The sequence below is a fragment of the Triturus cristatus genome, chromosome 4_1, assembly GCF_964204655.1.
Source record: "Triturus cristatus chromosome 4_1, aTriCri1.1, whole genome shotgun sequence".
Lineage (NCBI taxonomy): Eukaryota > Metazoa > Chordata > Amphibia > Caudata > Salamandridae > Triturus > Triturus cristatus.
The window spans coordinates 395,503,390-395,523,027 of NC_140585.1; the positions used below are offsets into that span (position 1 = coordinate 395,503,390).

The 19,638-nt window shown below is 46.3% G+C and overlaps 1 protein-coding gene across 1 annotated transcript in view; it reads right to left on the minus strand.

Moving 5' to 3' along the window:
- SAMM50 (SAMM50 sorting and assembly machinery component) overlaps positions 1-19,638 on the minus strand; it is a 252,099-nt gene that overhangs the window by 52,173 nt on the left and 180,288 nt on the right. The window lies entirely within an intron of this gene.

A 19,638-nucleotide genomic window follows, 5' to 3' on the forward strand; every position in this document is an offset into this window, starting at 1 on the left:
GGGCAGGCTAGGCTTGGTGCGGCTTGTGGTCAAGGGTGGGACGGATTCCGTGAGGCCCGGCCTGCGGTATAGTCTTCCAACGAGATTGTGGAGACGCTCGAGAGAGCATCACACGGGCTTGATTGGCCAGGTAACATTTCCCTGGTGTACGATCGTCGCTGCTACGAGAGCATTTTTTTGTAATAAAACAAAGGAATCAATCGTGAACTGCAGCCTGTCCTGTTTGTCTCCGACCAACATGGACAAGGGCAGGCAGGGAGGTGCGGGCTCCAAACAGAGCACCCTGGGCCATTATACTACAAACCCTGGAGGTGCCACTGGGGGAGAAGCCGGTGGCTCGATACTAGACAACGCGGCACTCCTGGCAGCAATTACTGAGGCAAGAGATGTCCTCGACGAAAAGATCGGTGATGTGGGGTCCGAGGTCTCCTTCCTACAGCAGGATCTCCGGAAGACCGTGGACCGTATCACTGAGGCAGAAACACGTGCCTCGACAGTCGAAGATAACGTAACGACTCCGCAGAAAAAGGTGAACAAACTCACGGTGATGGCGTAGGAGCTGGGGTCTCGGGTAGAAGATGAAGAGGGCCACTCTAGATGCAACAATCTGCGCTTTACTGGCTTATCGGAGGGCTGCGAGGGCTCCTCCATGGACCGCTTCATAACCCAATGGCTGAAGGCCCTCCTGCCCGAGGCCTCATTGTCTACCTGCTTTGTGCGGAAAGGGTGCACCGGGCATTGACGAAGAAGCCCCCCCCCACTTGGAGAAAGTCTGAGACCGGTGATTGCCAGGATGCTGAACTATGCTGACCGAGACGCCATACTACAGTTTGCTAGGACTCACAAATACCAATTACTGTTTGAATCGTGCCCTATCATGATCTTTCCAGACTGGGATTGGGGGGTTTTAAGGGTGGGGGGGTGTTTTTGGAGTTATAGGGTTGTTTAGAAAAGCAGATGAAGGACAACGAATCCTCCGGGCCGACCTCGACAACCTCCTGAGCCCCCACGGACTTTCGCCGCCCGACCCCAGGGTTGTGGGCTGAACGGCTGTGTAAGCAACTTCCGGAGGGGATCGGAGAGTTGGGTTTCAACGCTCCGGCTTGAGATGTAATGCTGGCCGATTATGTAAAGATTTACTAATTCCTGCAATAAAAATAATTTAAAAAAAAAAAAAAAAAAAAAAAAATCATGATCTTTCCAGACTGTACTCGGCTAGTGCAACATCCACGCCAATCTTTCATGGCGGCTAAGCGCAGGCTCAGAGACCTCAATATTCAATACATGAACTGTATCCGGCCCGAATGTGCGTCACTTACAACTCCAAATCCTACTTCTTTGATTCACTAGAGGCGGTCTTCACCTGGACGGATGAGAGGACCCATCTTAGACCACACAGTCCGCCACTACTAGAATCCGACTCCTCTCAGAGCTCACAAAGTAACAGGCGAAAGAGGAATAATTCCAAGAGGAGGCATAGATCCGGAGCCAACTGGCGTGCCCCGGCCCCGGATGAGGCATCCTAACATGGGCCACAGTTATCAGCTCTACGGCTTCGGCCAAAAATAGTCTGCCATCCTCCTGGAGTATTCTGCTCCGTTTGAACGCTATGCTGGAGTGGATGCCTAGCCTTAGAACCATCACGCCCCTAGACATTCATGTTAGTGTTCCATGGGAAGTTGGGGTATGATTGGAGAAGGTTCCCTAGGACTCACCGTTGGGGGCTTTGGGTTCTCTTCGCCACAACAGATGCTCCTTGTTGGTGGCAGTATCGGGGTGGGAGGACGGGGGCTGGGGAATTTCACATTATCACTGTTACAGTTTTTACATGTGCACAGATGTTACGCCATAACTTCACAACATCAGCCAAAAGGACTTCTCACATAGATGGTAGATGATGACACAGACTTGTTCTCCCCTACTCGGGGAATTGAACCTAGTATCCTGGAATGTCAGAGGGCTGCTAAACAAAATTAGGAGGGGCGCTGTCCTTCGCCAAGCCAAGTGATATGAGGCTGACATCCGTCTCCTATAGGAGACCCACCTTCTAGGCAATAAAGCTCCCTGCCTTGCCAGATTCAGGAACCATACAATATACCAGGGGCGGCTGGTGGAATTTGGAATTGGTGAGGCATATGTAGACCGAATCAACGTATGCGAGCGAGCGCAGCGAGCAAGGCCAACCGCAATAAGGAGGGTTCGGGGGGGTTCTACTTCCGTGAAGAAATGATTTACAAATTGGCATCTTTTTGTTGCAATTTCCAGCACTATTTCTGTCATAAATGGACTAAAAATTCAGTTCTTCTAGGCATTCTTAAAAGAAAACTCATACGGCAAGAGTGCTGTGAGGTCCCACCAGTGGCAGCTGTGCGCTATGTACACCACAAGTGCCAAACTTCCAACTTTCTCAACACTTGTTCCTGAGTGTTGCAGTGTCCCTGAAATCACATCCTGCTAATAAATGAGTTGGCCTCGTATACAGCAATAGCAGTGAAACTGTAAAGACATTTAACGAGACCATGGAATACAGAAGATCCCGACTCACCTGTCTGGAGATAGACCACCTCCAGAAGCCTTCAGGAGCATCAGCGATTTTAAGATACGAACCCTCCTCAAAATGGTCTCTTCCAGCCTAGGAGCAGTAGCAGAAATCTGGGGCTTTGAAGAGTGGTATGCTTTCTGCTAATTTCAACGAAGTTGATTGCTGTTACTAATATTAACCTGTTTATTTTGTATAATGCAAAGCAGCAGGCAGCGTGCCTGTCTTTAAAATGTTGCCAGGATTCTGCTAATTTTACCATCTGCATTACAAGCCCTTAAGTTATGTTTGTGCCCTGCTGCGCGTCTGGCTAGGTTTGTCATGTGTAGATGCCTTTCAACGTGCAAGAAACCCAAAATGATGTCATAAAACAGCAATGAATCTTACTGCACTGATGCTACCAAACTCTACACTCGTGTTGCTGCCACTGTCAGTCCTCTGCAGCCCAGTGAGCAGATGGTAGTTACGCACAATAGAAAGGGTGCACCCAAGGTATGCTCCTCCAGATCACAGTGCCGCACTCCCTATCGCAATCTGTGTCACAAAAACTCCTGCAGCACAAATATGTGTGCTGCTCATATATGATTAACATAGGTTTATGTAGGCGAATGACTAATATCCATTCAAATGAGTACACATATTGTTTACAAATTTATGGCTACTGACATTTCCAGCGCAAGAGTGTGATGCTTTATAGCACAGAAAAAGTCGCCAAGTGGAGAGAAGCTGATATCAAAGCGTTACAAGTGAGAGCAACCACTTCACTTTCAAGCAACCAACACAATTTCATATATATGGTGTTTCCATTTATAATCGATTTACTGCATGCACCATCCAGGTCTGAAGTTAAACGAGCCATCATTTGTGAAACAAGACATACAATTTGTAACTGCAACCCCAATAAGTATGTAATCGTGATCAGTCGCGGCTCGCAATATGGGGGGGGGGGGGAAGAGATAGAGAATCGGGGGGGAGAGGGAACCGGGGGGGGAGGAGAGGGAACCGGGGGGAGGGGGAGGGGGAGGAGAGAATCGGGGGGGGGGGTCGCGTGGGGGAGTTTAAACTAAAAAAACACAACTTACCTCGTCCGCGCCGCCTCTGTTCCTGGCCTGGGCCGTGGTCCCGCGCCTTCTGAACAACAGCCCTGGCCACTCAGGATGTGCGGTGTGTCAGGCAGCCAATCCTGGCGCTGCTAATGCAGTGCCAGGATTGGCTAGGGCACGGAGACGCTCCACCCATTAGAGACTGGGGGTTGCTGCATGAAGCAACCCTCAACCTCTCGGGTCCCGACTCCCCCCTCGCTCTCCTGGTCCTTAGGAGGTGGCTGTTGTGCGCATGTTCGGGCTGGTCATAAAAATGACCAGCCCAAAATCGAGCATGCGCACTATTGCAGCTGGGCTTTAGTAAGTGCTGCTGTCAGTCACCCTCCTTGCTGCCGCAGCCAGCCCTGCCCCCACCCCCCTTCAGCGCCGATTAATTGAATGCCTGCCTGAGCGGAGCGACTCGAGTACTTTAAACAACAAAGTTTGCTATTTTATTTGCTTGCGTGCGGCCGCAATATACCAATCCGCGTTCACTAGGGGATCCTGGGGCACTGCCATCCTTATACACTACCGCATTCCGTTTATTCACACTAAACAAAGGCTGGATCCAGGGGAACTATACACCATTATAATGGGCACTCTCCATAGGGAACAAGTCAAATTAGCTTGCATATATGGCCACCTTCATTGACAAAACCTCACGGCTGTGGGGGGGAACTCCCCTAGGTGGAGATTGGAATGGCATCATGACGTCTTTTGACTGGCGGCGGGAACCCCAGACAGGTAGATCCAAACTGCACCTACAGGCCACTACACTGAGATGGTCCAACATGTGGCGTGAGTACCATCCCTCTGAGCTGGGATACATCTATAGGTCTGCAGACTGCCATCCATGGTTCGCTGTCGCGATTGGACTACGTATTCACACCACATAGCTACATTAATCGGATCTCCCATATATCTATCCTACCCAGGGGACTATCTGACCATTATCCAGTCCTATTCAAACTCTGTATTGGCTCTAATAAACCCCCCTTTAGGTCACGTATGTCCCCATGGCACCTTTGCAATCCAAACTTATCAAGAGATCCTGAGCCAGGCCGCCTATCTCGCGTCTAACACGGCATCGGCCCCATCCAAGATTATCCTGTGGGAAGGCTCAAAACCTACAATCCGCTGGGTAGATACAAGTTTCCGTCTGTGTGAAAACCGGCAACGCATCGCACAACTGGTTGAACTGGAAAGTCGCCAGAGGTCCTTGGAAGCTCAGCTCGTCACTGAATTCAGCCCATCTCTCCAACGGAATTTAATCCTCGCATAACACATACAACACCTTACTAATGAAGCGCAGGAGATCTGGTTAGCATCACAACACCGGATCGACTAATAGGGAGACAAATCTAGCAAAATGTTCCACCGACTGTCAGGCTGCAAAGTCTCCCGCAAACGTCCCAATACTCTGGGGAGTGGACGGAGCCTTATGCTCGTCCCCGAGACGGTAGCCAGTGAGTTCGCAAAAAAATTCTCCTCACTCTACACACGGCAGGAACATATAACCGATGCCCTGATCGCGGAATTTCTCAGAGACATTCCCCCTCATAAGCTCACAGATCATATGCAGGATCAGCTTGATTCCCCCATTACGGCAGATGAGCTTGGTACTGCATTGGCCAGTTTACGCCCGGGCCGGGCCCCTGGACCTAATGGATTCCCTGCTGAATTCCTCACGCCACACATGAGCACGCTAGGCCCACATTTACTGGAGGCGCTACATGACGCCCTAGACCAACACATATTGCTCCAAGACTGGCGACATGCCGAGATTGTCCTGTTTCTGAAACCTGGTCGTCCCCCAGAAGATCCAACGTCGTATCAACCCATCTCCCTTATACATTTTGAGCCCAAGCATTTGGGCAAAGTTCTTGCAGACTATCTTCGTGCCTGCATTCAAGGCTTGATCCACCCAGATCAGTCTGGCTTTATGCCACACCGATCCACCCAACACAACATCCAGCGGGTCCACAACGCCATAGCGAAGGCCCTGAAGTTGGACCGCCCCACGGCTACTTTACTGGCTGATATAGACAAGGCGTTCGACTCCCTTAGTTGGATGTACCTGATTCAACTCCTTGAAGCCATTAACTTTGGCCCGCGCTTCTTAGCTTATGTGTGTCTAATTTATACGGACCTAACAGCTTCGGTCCGGATCGCGGGACACCGGTTGGCTTCCTTTCCTATCAGTCGTGGCATGAAGTAGGGTTGCCCCTTGTCTCCGCTACTGTTCACCCTGGCAGTAGAGCCCATGGCGGCCTGGGTGCGAGGGGACTCCCTGATCCACAGCTTTGAGTGGTCACGGACCCAATCTGACCGAATGGCGCTATATGCAGATGTTGTGTTGTTTTTCATGACCGACCCGTGGTTCTCGGAACCCCGAATCTTCCAGATCCTCAAAGTATTCGGTGAGACCTCTGGACTAAACACCAACACCACTGTACTGTTTCCAGTATGTGGGGATAAGGGACGTGGAACCTGGGCGACACAGCTGTCAAATGTGACCCTAGGCTTTAAATATTTAGGCGTTTTTATCTCGCCGTGTCCAAAGACCTTGTGGGCACATAACATTAACTCACGTATCACCAGTCTACACGACGAGACGGCAATATGGTCTTACCTTCCACTCTCACTATATGGGCTCAGCGATTTTAAAATGGTTTCTCTACCCCGATTATTTTATCGACTACAGAACTTCCCATATAACATACCGCGTACATGGTTAGCACAAGTTAATGCTATCCACAATAAGTTTTTATGGAACGAAAGAGCACTCCGGGTGGCGCTGAGTACATGTACACAGTCTACGTACTGCTGGGGTATCGCAGCAGCAGATGTGTATGCCTACTATGCAGCATCCTATATATTAATCATCAACAAATGGTGGCACAACTGCTTACAGACCCTGCTTTCGCTCTAGAGCATATGGCAATGGAGGGTGCCCGCCCTTCTACAGATCCTATACCTCCACATAAGCCTGGATTTCTTACCCTCAGCCAGCAGAACCGTGGTTTGGATCTGGAGGTATACGGTCAGGCACATGGGTCGGCAGGGTCATCTGACAGTCGACAATGCTGTGGCCTGGCACATATCTACGTCCTGTTGCCGCTCTATTAGGATTCCGTAAATGGGATCTGGTAGGCGTTTCCACACTGGGGGACATTATGCAGGGTACTATTCTCAAATCTTTATACAACTGCAGACCGAGTTTTAGCTACACAGGATGCAATTTTATAAATACCTCTAGCTGAGGCATGCACTCACTTCCCTAATTCACTCACTTGATACCTTGTCCGAATTTCACCTTCTGGAGGGCCGCCTGCTGACGTGGGACCTGGGAGCACATAGGATCCGTCAGATCAACCAGACATTGACCATCCACGCCCGTACAACACTACATAAGACCAAAGGAGCATGGTTACAAGACTTACCTGATCTCACAGATGATGACTGGACCGAGGCCCTGGCCAGCCCCCGTGGCGTGGAGATTTCCACACGTTAGTGCCTCATCCAATTCAAATATAAACACGTATATATTTCACAAGATCCCGGGGGCGCTAGAGGGCGCACGGTAAGATGGCTGTGCCATAGTGCAGCTCTGCCGGCCGACTCGCTAATCCGACAATTGTCCTGCTTCCTAAGCGGCATCTGTGCTTAATAACCAGAAGCACTTGATGCAAGACTGCGGGGCGGCCGACTGAGGCGGTTTTCCACAGACAGTCCGAATTGCTGCTGCTCCGAATTGCTCCTGGGAACGCAAACTGGAGAACAACATGGCGGCCATGCGAGCCGACTAGTGGCTGTCAGAGGCGTGGAGGCTGCCCATTGGTCGGCTTCTGCACTGAAAGTCATTGTTGGACACTGCGCCGCATGCAGGTACCTTGTGTGGTAACCAATCACTCGCTGAAGCCTATGCGGAGTGGAACGGGGCTGAGCATGGGTGTGCGGGGTTGATCTGAGGCGCGGACTGGCTGCCCATCCCTGGCGAACGCTATAGGATGCTGGAGGAACCCTGCGGGTGTGCTGTGTGGCTCCCGGGTGAGACGGGCAGGCTGATCTGCGAGTGGGCACGAGGGCAGCTCCCGACCCTGCGGAACTGTTATCATAAGACACCACAAGCTGCTGCTGAAACGCACGGCGGGGCTGGCCTAGGACTGCTGCGCATCGGCGTGAGGCACGCTCTCGTAAACTGCAGACGGGGGGGCACAGAGCTTCGTTCAGGGCACTGCAAACAATCGCTGGACCGGCCCCCTGCCACAGGGCTGGATTTTCATTGGAGGGTGCTACAGAACATTTGTGCTGTCTGCATGGGCGGCAGGTTCAGCATTGAGGGCCCCCGCGCTGTGTACGGAGCAAAGCAGCACAGTGATGAGGACTATAATGTGGTAGGCCTGAATTTACTTTTGCAGCAGGGTGCAGTGGCTACTGATCGCTTGACATATTGTGTAATTTGACGGCGTGACATGCATTCTCTTCCCTCCCATCTTGGCACTGTCAGCGACCACGCTTTGCCACGGTGCCGCACTTGTGGAACGCCAGGCCTGCAGACGAGGTCTAGATCTAGCAGCGCGTGCATGCGGTGGCCATCAGTGAAAGAAGACACCGGCGGGTTGCTGGCCCAATTGACGTAGGTTGCTCAAGAAGCGCTGGACACGGCTGTACTGCACGGAGAACATAATCATGGGCAAACCAGACAAAAATCAGCCGCGCCTCACTTTTGAACTGTGGAAGCCTTGCAGGCCACAGTAAATAGCTACCTCTGACTCTGAATTGGACGCACCCTCAGACTCTCCATCCTCACTGGAAGCAAAGCTGATTGGCATACAAGCCAGTCTGCAATTCATAAATGGAAAAATTGAGGCTCTCAGTGGCCGTATGGACCAAATGTCTGCAAAACTTGACAAAAAGGCTACCAGGCTGGGAGAAGCTGATTGGAAGCGGTGACGGCTTGCAGCAGGTGACCTCCAAGTCACTAGATATGGAGAAAGTGCTCGCTGTTATCCAGGCAAAAAATTAATATTTGGAGGCCAGGTCCCGGCGCAATAATCTGCGAATCACTGGCTTCCCGGAGTCGACCAATGTTGGCAGGCTGGAGACCTATGTCGAGAACATGCTGCGGGAGATTTTCGGAGCTGAGAGTTTGTCTCAATTGCTAATACTGGAGAGCGCCCATCGCTCCTTGGCGGCTCGACCTCCCCAAGAGGGCACCTCCCAGGCCGATTATTGCCCGCTTGCTAAAGTATAGAGACCATGACTCAGTTAGAAAGGCACCATAAGCTATCAGGGCAATATGGTGGCATTTTATCCTGATTTCACAGCCGCGGTCCAGGCAACGCCGGAAGGAATACCAGCAAGTGAAAAAAAATGTAATGGCAGAAAATGTGCAATATGCTATGCTGTATCTGGCCCGGCTACGTATTAGATCGGACGATGAGGACAAGATTTTCACCAGTCCCAAACAGGCCCTGGAGTACGTAAAAACCAACCGACGTAATAAGCAAACTGCCCCATATGCATCGGACAATGAGGTTTAAATCCAGTGGAATTTCAATGGATGTTCCAACTGCACCAGATGTGCTTGACAGCTTTCATAATTGTTTTAACATCACGTATGTATGGACGGGCCGGGTGCCCCCACACCCCCCCCCCCCGCCGAGACGTAAACCTATACCTGTACTCTTTATCCATTGATCTGAGGTGTATGGCGTTTTGGGAGCCCGTCTCAAATTGTTCGGCCACCGCCCTTTCCACCAAGGGAGTTCGATGTGCTCCAGCGTTCCCCAGTGGGTGTACCCCGCACTTAACTATGTTCACGTTTCATATCCGGGGTCTTCTGTTTAGTTCATGGGATGGCTTTGGCAAGTTGAGTATGCTAAAGTGGGTGGGGAGAGGCAGAGGGAAATTTGGTTACTGGGGTTTGTTGCAAGTGGCTGGCTGGACACTAAGACTACTGTTAAAATGTACCTGTTTGTCCTTGAACATGAGGGAACTATGTATATCATTGACCAGTATACACGATGTTGCTGGATAAGGACAGTTTCACCTGCCTAACGTGGAATATCAGAGGGTTAAATTCCCCCCCCCCCCAAAATTAGACAAGTGTTTGCCTATCTAGACAGGCATGAGGTTCAGATCGCTATTCTCCAAGAGACACACCTGACCAAACAAACGGAGGCCAAGATTGCTCTCAAGTGGGCAGGGTATCGACTGGCTTCTTCATATTCCTCATACGCGAGAGGTCATTACACTCATAAAGAGGGTCTTGCATTCACTGCGATCAAAACGTGCATAGATGAAGAGGGGTGCTACACTATTGTGCATGGCAAGCTGAGTAATTCGCTTTTAACTAATGGCAATGTGTATGGGCCCAATACGGATGAGCCTGAACTATTTGCAGGTGTTTTTAAGGTACTGTGCGAGTGGCCCGAGGCCAAAATTCTGTGGGGTGGCGACCTCAACACGCACTTAGACCATAGCAAGGACAAATCCAGTAAACAGGTTGGGCGTACACCTAAAACTGCCCAGCTCATCAAAGATGGAATGGTCAAACTGGGTCTAGTCGACACGTGGCGGCTTCATAATAGTGCTAAGCTAGAAGGTACACACGTCTCTGTGGCGCATGGTAGTTGGTCCCGTTTGGATTACTGGCTATTAAGTGAAGGGGTGAACGCCTGGGCATCTGATATAAGTGGTCTTCCTAGAACTTTATCCGATCACAATCCAGTCAAGCCCACCTTACATATCCCAACGAGTATCCCGCGGCAGCTCACATGGAGATTCCGCTCTGAAGCTTTACTAGATCTTTTATACGCTACCACGATCAGGAAAGCCATAATTCAGTATTTTGACTTAAATACGGGATCTGTGGACAGGGCTGCGACTCTATGGGAAGCCTTCAAGGTTACTATAAGGGGCACCTGCATTAGCACAACGGCAGGCATCCTCGAGGATATCAGAGGGCAAATTACTAAAGTCTAGAAGGTATTAACAGAGCTTGAGAGAGAATATGAGCTGCTTCCATACGCAAACACACTATCTCGAATCAAAGATCTCATATTAGAACACAACGAGCTGGCAGCGACAGAGATTCGCTACCTGTCCAAGAGACATGTGGCTCGGGCGTACGGCGAGGGTGGCAGACCAGGCCATAATCTAGTGTCACACTGAACACCACGCCATAACAAAAATTACAGATGCTGAAGGAAAGGACCACTATACACCGCAGGCCACAGTCGAACAGTTTCAAAATTGTTATGCTAAGATGTACACATCACAAGGGAGGGCCCACCCGCTAGCATTAGATGAGTACTTGACAGATATAGCTTGCGCGTGGTTAGCTAAGGGACAATCAAGATTATTTAAGCCAGCAGATTGAAGCCTCTGATATTCAAGAGGCAATTCGTGCCTTACCAAACAAAAAAGCACCGGGGCCAGACGGCCTCATGGCAAAATTTTATAAAGAATACGCAGAGATACTAGTACCCCATTTACTAGAAATGTGTGGTGAGGCACACAAATCAGGTAGGCTTCCACCAACGCTACGACAGGCCATGATAATCACTCTTTTAAAAAAGATAAGACACCTTCTCATTGCGAGTCATACCGCCCCCTATCACTTATTAATTTGGATGCAAAAATACTAGCAAAAATTCTAGCCACTAGACTTCAACCTTTTAATGCCGAAATTGGTCCTCCCGGATCAATCTGGTTTCATATCAGAAAGGTCCACGTCCCACAACTTGCGCACTATTTTTGTATGTAGATTATACACAATTTTTTACATAACTTTTTTTTTTACATGAACTGGTCTGTGTTAAATAACGTGATATTTTTTCCATCAGATTTATTTTGTGCATCTCTACCGCCCTGAAGAAGCTGTTGAATATTGCGAAAAACGTTTTGGCTCTTTTCTGAAACTTGGATAGGATAATTGATCGCCTGTTTCATGAACTACCAATATGTTATGTAAAAATTCATGTATAATGTAAGGAGGATTTCATTTTGTCATCTACTTGAAGATAAATTGATCGAAATACTTTTTTTTAATTCAGACTATAGTAAAAGGTTGTTAGTATGATTTTTCTTGTCTTGTTAAGTGTACAGTTGTCATGTTAAAATTCACTCCCCACCAAAATATAGTACAATTATGACATAACAAAGGGTATGCATGTGTCAATTACAAACCCCCCATGACACAAACTACACCTAACATTTTTGAGTGTGGGGTCAATTTGCTTCAATTGACTTACTACTGATCTCATATTCCTTTACTCTTCATTAACTGAACAGCAACCTGCTAACTACAGCCGGTCCAAGCTATTGACAGTTCTGGTGTGGAGGAACACTGAACCTGCTTACAATCTCTGCAGGGGATATCTACTTATAATGAAAATTAGAAATCTGCAGGTCTTGTAATCTCTTACAAGAAAAGGAAAGCAAGCTACAAAGGTGCTGGCTGTCAAGAGATGTTGTAGCAACACAAAAAGATGATGGTTAGAATGCTGTATGTTGTCAAACATTCACCCCCAGTCACAGATCTGGGTTATAAGCATCCTGGGACCGGTTTCCGGATATCACCCTTCATCACCCATGCAACCTCAATCCAGTCGTATAGCGAGCACAGGACCCATGTCTGGGCATACCCTTCCCACTTAGGGCGACTATTGCAGCACAAAAACACTATGGAATATTGAACACTGTCATTGCACCCCCAATCATATATCTCGGTTAAATCCATCATTTTTTTTACTCACCATGCCACCCCAGTTTGGACCCAGACATATGCAAATCAGTCTTGACCCTACTCCCCATGGGGACAGTCCAGCCCGAACTACCCGGCCAGGTCCTCCCTGCACCGGAAAACAAGCATCCTAGGACCCGTTTCGCGTTATCACCCCATATCAGCGAGGCTGGCCTGAATCTAGTTGCATAGTGAGAATGGACCCACGTCTGCTATATTTACAGGGAAGGAAGTGACGCAGTGTCTGATCTGGGTGTCCTCACATCCTATGCCAAGAAGTGCAGACATGAGCAAGTAACAGATGGGAATAAAAGGACTGCAGCATCCTGAGAGAAGAAAGCATTTTGTAAGACTGTCATTTTTCACAGTCATTAGATCGAGTAAGGAGATGTAAACACTCAGTGAGCAGAGGCAGCCACGGGGCAGGTTAATAAGCGCAGGCACCAGCAGTGGCAACGGCCACAATGCACCTGAGGTCTTCCGCCGTCACAATGTGCCTCATCATTGCTACAGTATTTGGGATTAAACACATTAAAAGCACTATGATACCACACAAATAAATGAAATGTGCAAAATAACAATATATCATTAAGACTGGCAAATGAATTGACAGTTGATTTGGCACCCATTTGGCTTCAAATTTTCCAAGGATATTGACAAAAGCTCAGATGAAAAGGGTAGGCAGCTTAAATCAGTTTGTATTTAAACAGATTTCTCAAAGTTTATTATTTTGCACCGCTTACATTTTTCTGGCATGACGAAAGTGGCCCTCTTGTTGAAGTCTACTCCTTTATGGCACACAAGTGAACTAGTATTTATTTTATGTGCAACAGTAAACGCAGAAGCAAACATTTGAAAGCATATTTTATTTACTAGTGAATCTCTTTCTCGATAATGAATCATGTGCAGCTTGTCTAGAGACATATATGGGATCATCCACCTGTGCACTAATTAACTGAATATATTCGCATCAATTATTTTGTTAACTGTGCCAAAAGAAACGTTACACTCACTGTGCAGTGGCGTGCCAAGGGTGCCATGGACCAACGTCAAATCAAAATATATGCTCCCCTTGCCACAGTTTGGTAGTAAAATGCGGCCTCCTGGGGTGCAGAGGGCCCGTCACACCCATCAGCAACCTGTTTTATGGTGCCCCTTATACTATTAATAGCTACTGCCATGAATCTGCTAGCTGTCTGTGCCTCCTTATAAGTATTTCCATATCAATCCAGTACCAGCCAGTGGGAAACGTTCCCTTTATGCAAATTTGGTTGATCTAAATTGCAAAATAAATTTTCAATGCAAATAAACTGGAGCGTTGTTTTTATTAAACAGTTTCCTCGGGCTAGATTTTGAGTCACAAGATCAAGTTTTCAGCCTTTGCCCAGAAATGAAGCTCAAATATCTGGTTGTCTACTTTATCAGGCTGTCTGCCTTTCCTCTGGTTTACATGATGAGATCTCTGGCGAGCGTGTGGCAGCCTTACTAAGACACAGATCTAACTGGCTGATCGCTGTCCCAAAATCTAGACAGTCATTAACACTTCAACTATTGAAACCAATTGCACAACTTTCACTGCCATTGCTGAAAGTAGTATCAGGAGCCACCAATCACAAACACCAGCTTAATGAACATCTGCTTTAATCCATTAAAAGCAGTCAAGCAACAACCACAACTGTTGGGCCACCTAAAAATCCACTATAACTGCAGCAAGGAACCACAAACACTTCAACAAATAATGCGAATAACTAACAAAAACAGCTCAGGTCAGAAGTGTTGTCTGACCTACATTGGTCTCATGGGATGCTTTATCCTTGTAAAGCATAAACCTTAGCAGTTTACAAATCCCAAATAAATCAGGATAGTTTGGAGCTTAGCCACCCTATATTTTGAGGATAATATATTTCTTACATGTTTCTATCTAGCAAGTTATTGTATATGATTTAAATTTGAGCACTCTTGTTGGATTTTCTAAGATCACAAAACCCTAAATATTTCTTCTGGAAGTTTTCATTGCATATTATTCTGTCTAAGATACCCGTGAACAGACCTTTGCAGAGTGCCCGTGCCAGGATCTCTCTTCCATTGTGCTTATGCATTCTAGACACATATAGGATAGCACTCACTTCCTACTCCTTTTACATGTGCACCTTTTGAAAATCCCATAACGTAACATTGCTGGCATACCATTCTAAAACCTTTGAACCGCCTTTCAGCATAAAAGGGCTGCATTCTTAGGTCATCATGCTTACCATATAAAGCTGTGTACCATAACTGCCTGATCTATCTATCATAGAAACTGTAAGCCCTAGGAAGAAAGAGAAACTAAATAAGTAAATAAGGGGTAGTGCTTGAAATCCCCAAACTCAATGAACAGAAAACATGGATTCAGTCGTTCTCTAGGGCAGCACCAAGAATATGCAATAACATCCCTGCAGAACCAAGAACAATTGATTAAAAGAGTTATTTTAGCCGATTAATGCCCTCTTATTTCATTCAGGAGCCAACTAACCCATTTATCTTATTACAAAGATCACATTGATTAATATGGGGCTCTCTTCTAGAAGAGTGTCCAGTTTAGTTATGTAAATATCCAAATATACTTTCCAGTTTGAGTGTGTAAATATGTATACTCTATATTTTGCTTCCCAACTTAATTGCACTCATTTTATCATACTCTGGTACACCCCCACTGGGATCTGAATCTGTGACCATGAGCTCAAACACAGATGGCTACAGTTGATGCATTAGGGCACTGACCTTCAGATCCTATCATTTGCTATCACTATAACCTTCCACAACAAAAGATGCAGTACCACGGCTCTCCCCAAACCGAGGCAAACCACTCACCCTGAGAAGTTAATTCACATCTCTTCTTACACCTATTCACACCAATCGACCTAGAAGTCAATCTGAACTGAATGCTCTTAAATGCATGCCTTTAATCATAAATCCATTGCTATCATCTATTAATCACTTTACGACTAAAACATGCTTCTCTGCCCCTTGTGATCTTTCAAACCAGAGGACTACACAACATTACTTAAAGGCAGATTTCGAAACATGGTGGTGAACCTGGACTAGTCAGCAAATCTTCATACACAGGTGACCCCCCAAATTGGGGACACTGTTGTCGGAGATGAACATTTATTTTATTCCTCGAGGATTCAAAGTTAATTTATTGCCCACGTGGCCTCAATTATATTTTCATTGAACATCTAAAATACCCCTCTTTTTTCTTTGAACATCATGATGAAATATCTTAATATTCACTGTAACAATCCTAACATCTTCTGCCAGCAGCTTGGTAAAATTCAGCATCCTACGTTGTTCCTCACAATTGATGTTTTCACATAAGCATAACGTGGTAATATATCAGGCTTGATCCTGCCCCAGCTAATTGCAGGTACCCTTCAGCATTTGCTGCTGAGACTGTTTTGCCATCCTACTCAAAGCAATATTTGTCTTAGTCATCTAAAACATTTGGATACCCTATCTTCACTGAGTGTTATCCAGACAGTGATGACCTTCCAACGCTGATTTTTGCCTGCAATAGTTAAGTATTATACATTAGCTCCTCCTTCTGAAAGTCTGATAACAAAAAAGGAGCACTCTGGACCTCAAGCAATCTAAACTCAGAAAATCCCTAGACAGGAAAGCAGAAAAAATGTGGAGATAATCGAACACACCAAACACGGAAATCCGTAATGAGTATATGTCACAATCAGTCTAATTAAACCCCTTTATGCTGTCCCAATCAAATTGGTGTCTAAATGTGTGAGACCTCTATTCGCCGCTGTGGAGAGAACTTCAATTATTTAAATCCTCCCATGCTCAGCAGAAATGGCCACCAACATTGCCTTCGCCTCCTCAGAGTGTGTTAATCTGTCCTAAAATGTAAATTAAATATCTTGAGCTTGAAATGACTGACATCTCTCATTGAAAAACTTCATACGGTTCCAAGTTCCAGCCTCTGGAGTCTAACAATATTACACTTTCATCCTTCAAACCTATTTAATGCACAGGTGATGCACCTATCACATTTGGTAAAGAAGAGTTCTAATGCTTCAGTTTTGTGAATCCTCTAAACCATCAATGCATTTCTATTTTAATGCATCTTCTCCACAACTTTAAATGCTGGTGTTTAAGCATTTCTTCTGAGGAAGGTCATTATGGATCCTTATGACCTCTGAAACTTGACCTCCACTTTTTAAAGAAAATGGTTTTTAAAAAAAAGTGGTTGCTGTTTAACTAGCCTTTACATTACTAGCTACAGTTATCGAAATTCATTAGAGTTACTGTACCGGGGTGTATTTCAGAGACTGCAACAATATTGTGGCTGGATGGTATTCTGCTAGTCTTGGACAATAGAGATGTCTGCAGCGGATCCTACTCGATAGTATAAATAATAGATATTGGTAGACCTGGCTTGTCCAGTGGGTTTACCCCTAGACCTTTTGCTTTTTGGTCTCCTGTTTGTGACACTTTTATTGTTGGTTTTAGGGCTCTGGGCACTTTACCACTGCTTTTCAGTTCTTAAGTGCATCAGCTCTCTGTGTAAATTGTTATTATGGATTGGCGTTTCCATAATTACCTTATTTGATTTGAAATTAAGTCCCTAGTGCAGTGCACTGTGTGTGCCCAGGGCCTGTAAATCAAATGCTGCTAGTGGGCCAGCAGCACTGATTGTGTCACTCACACAAGCAGCCTTGAAAAAGGTTCTCAGACCTGCCTCTGCAGTGTCTGAGCGCAGTCTCTACTACCATGTTGACCTGACAAGTGCACCCACTTGCCAGGCCCTAACTTTTCCTTACATGCGAGTCACCCCTAAGAAAGGCCCAAGGTAAGCTTGTGGGAAGGGTGCAGTGTATGTGAAAGGAAGGACATCTACTGATGTGTGTGACATGTCCTGAAAGAGAAATACAGTACACCATTGAAAGGCTATCTGTCCCATAGGAAAGAATGGGAGTTTATTTATAACATCTTATAAATATAACTTCCCATTGGGACAAGATGGAGAGATGGAGTTTAGTATGCCTGAATATAAAAATGCATCTTTTAGTAAAGATGATTTTTATAGTGGGTGTTTGAAAATACCACTTTTAGAAAGAACTGCCATGTCGACTTGGCAAGTGCCTCCTGCCCTGAAGTCTCAGGGACACACCAACTTCACCACCAGCTTCCCTTAACTCCTTTGCTGGGAGTTCTGACCTGCCAAGAGGTGCCTCTTCCTGTGTTGGGCTTCTGGGGGTTGTTCCTGGTGCTGGGAAAAGAGAAGCAACTAAAGAAGCGTGACGTATCCGCACCAGCTTCCAGCGCAACACCACTGTGCCGCTGAAGAAACAGACGCATTGCCTGCCCGCAGCTGTAGAAATCGCAGCGTGCCAAATCTTGTGCACCGATGTCCGAAGTCCAAGATCACCGCACCAATGCCGTCACAGGCCCTGCTGTGCGACTGCCGGAACCGCCACATCGTGGGACCGCGGCTGGAGAGATCAACGCAGCGCTGTTGCATCGAGAACTAACGCATCCCTGAATCCCCAAGCATCGCACCAGGGCGGCAAGTTTACAACTACGCCAGGGCCACAGTAAGAAACCAAAGTATCACCTGGCCACACAGTAAGAAACCAATGCATCACCTCCTCTTCAGTAAGGAACTGGCACATCACCTCCCCTGCGTGGCACTAAGGAACCCACGCATCACCTCTCCTGGAGCAAGTAACCAACACATCACCTTTCCTGTGCGTAAGGAACCGATCCATCAACTTCCCTGCAGCTGTTTTGTTTATCATTTTGACGCATCCAAGGTACTTGGTGTTGAAAGTGTTGCATCTATAGTTTGCTATGGACAGAACTCTTTTGACCTTTTAAAAGTCACATCTTTATAACTGTATGTTGAATTTTTATCGTTTTTGATCTTGTTTGGTTTAGATAAAGGTTACTTATATTTCTAAACTGGTGTGGTGTCCATTTGTAGTGTTTTCACTGTATAACTATGTGTATGCACAAATGCTTTACACACTGCCTCTGAGATAAGCCCGTCTGCTCGTGCCAAGCTACCAAGGGGGTGAGCAGGGGTTATTTTCGAAGTGCATCCCCCTTACCCAGACTAGGGAGAAGGGTCCCTACTTGGACAAAGGTGCAAACCACTGCCAACAAGAGACCCCATTTCTAACAGATATTCAGTACACAGCATATTAATAGGAATTCTTGGCTATCTTTATCAACGCAGATAGTAATCAGTGGAGTGGTCCGGAGTCTATTCTCTTCCTTATGCTTAGTACACAATTAGAAATACTGGTGTCCTTCAGATCTTTAGCACCCAACTTCCCTTGTGAGGGCCCACAGTTTCTATTCTGTTCAACATCTATATAAAACTGCTGGATTTGCAGAACTCATGGCAGATCTACAACGGCCAATTTACAGATCACATCCCGCTTTACTAGACAGCTTTGCCTCTGGTGGTATGACCTCCTTGAATTGCTATTTGGATGCCTTTTGATACCAGGATGGTTTCAATCTTGGTTACTCGTTAAAGCTATCCTTCGGGAGCAAAAAAACACATTACATAACTCTCATCCTAATCAACCTTCACTGTTTCCTTCTAAAAGCTATTATTGCTTTCAAGATTTCAAGACTTCAAACCTGCCCACTTACAACTTGCATATAGCAAAGCAAATCTTATTTTGGAGAATCAAGATAAAAACTTAAAAAGTGAAAGGAAAGCTTTCTGCTACTTCACTATCAGAATACGTAAGGATCCCCAAAAAAGATCACATATCCATTAGCTGCCCGTTTCAACGTGTGCTAGTATAGCTCCATTCATACTTAAAGGTGAGGACTGTTGCCAACTCCAAGAGTTGGAATGAACATTTATTTAGTCATCATCACAGCCAAATGTTGTACTGGCACTTTTTTTCCAAACAGAAAAATAGTAATCTTGACATGGCAAGAAGAAATTAGAGCATATGCTTTTTCAAAAAGTTGTATATGTAAGTCTCAGAAACCCAGAGTGCTCGCCTAGCCTGTTCTAATTTGGATACTGCATCTCTGTTTTAAATGCTGGGCTTTCCACCTCCGTTGAGCATTATTCTGCTGACTGTTATATCATCCTCAATTTATCTTGCCATTTACATTATTATGCTCAATTGCCCTTGAAGCTAGAACCACAGGATACAACATTGTTAGGTAAATAAAATAAATACTTTACAGGGTTATCCTGAAAACAAACATCAAGCTATTTTCCATAGAATTAAAAAAAGATG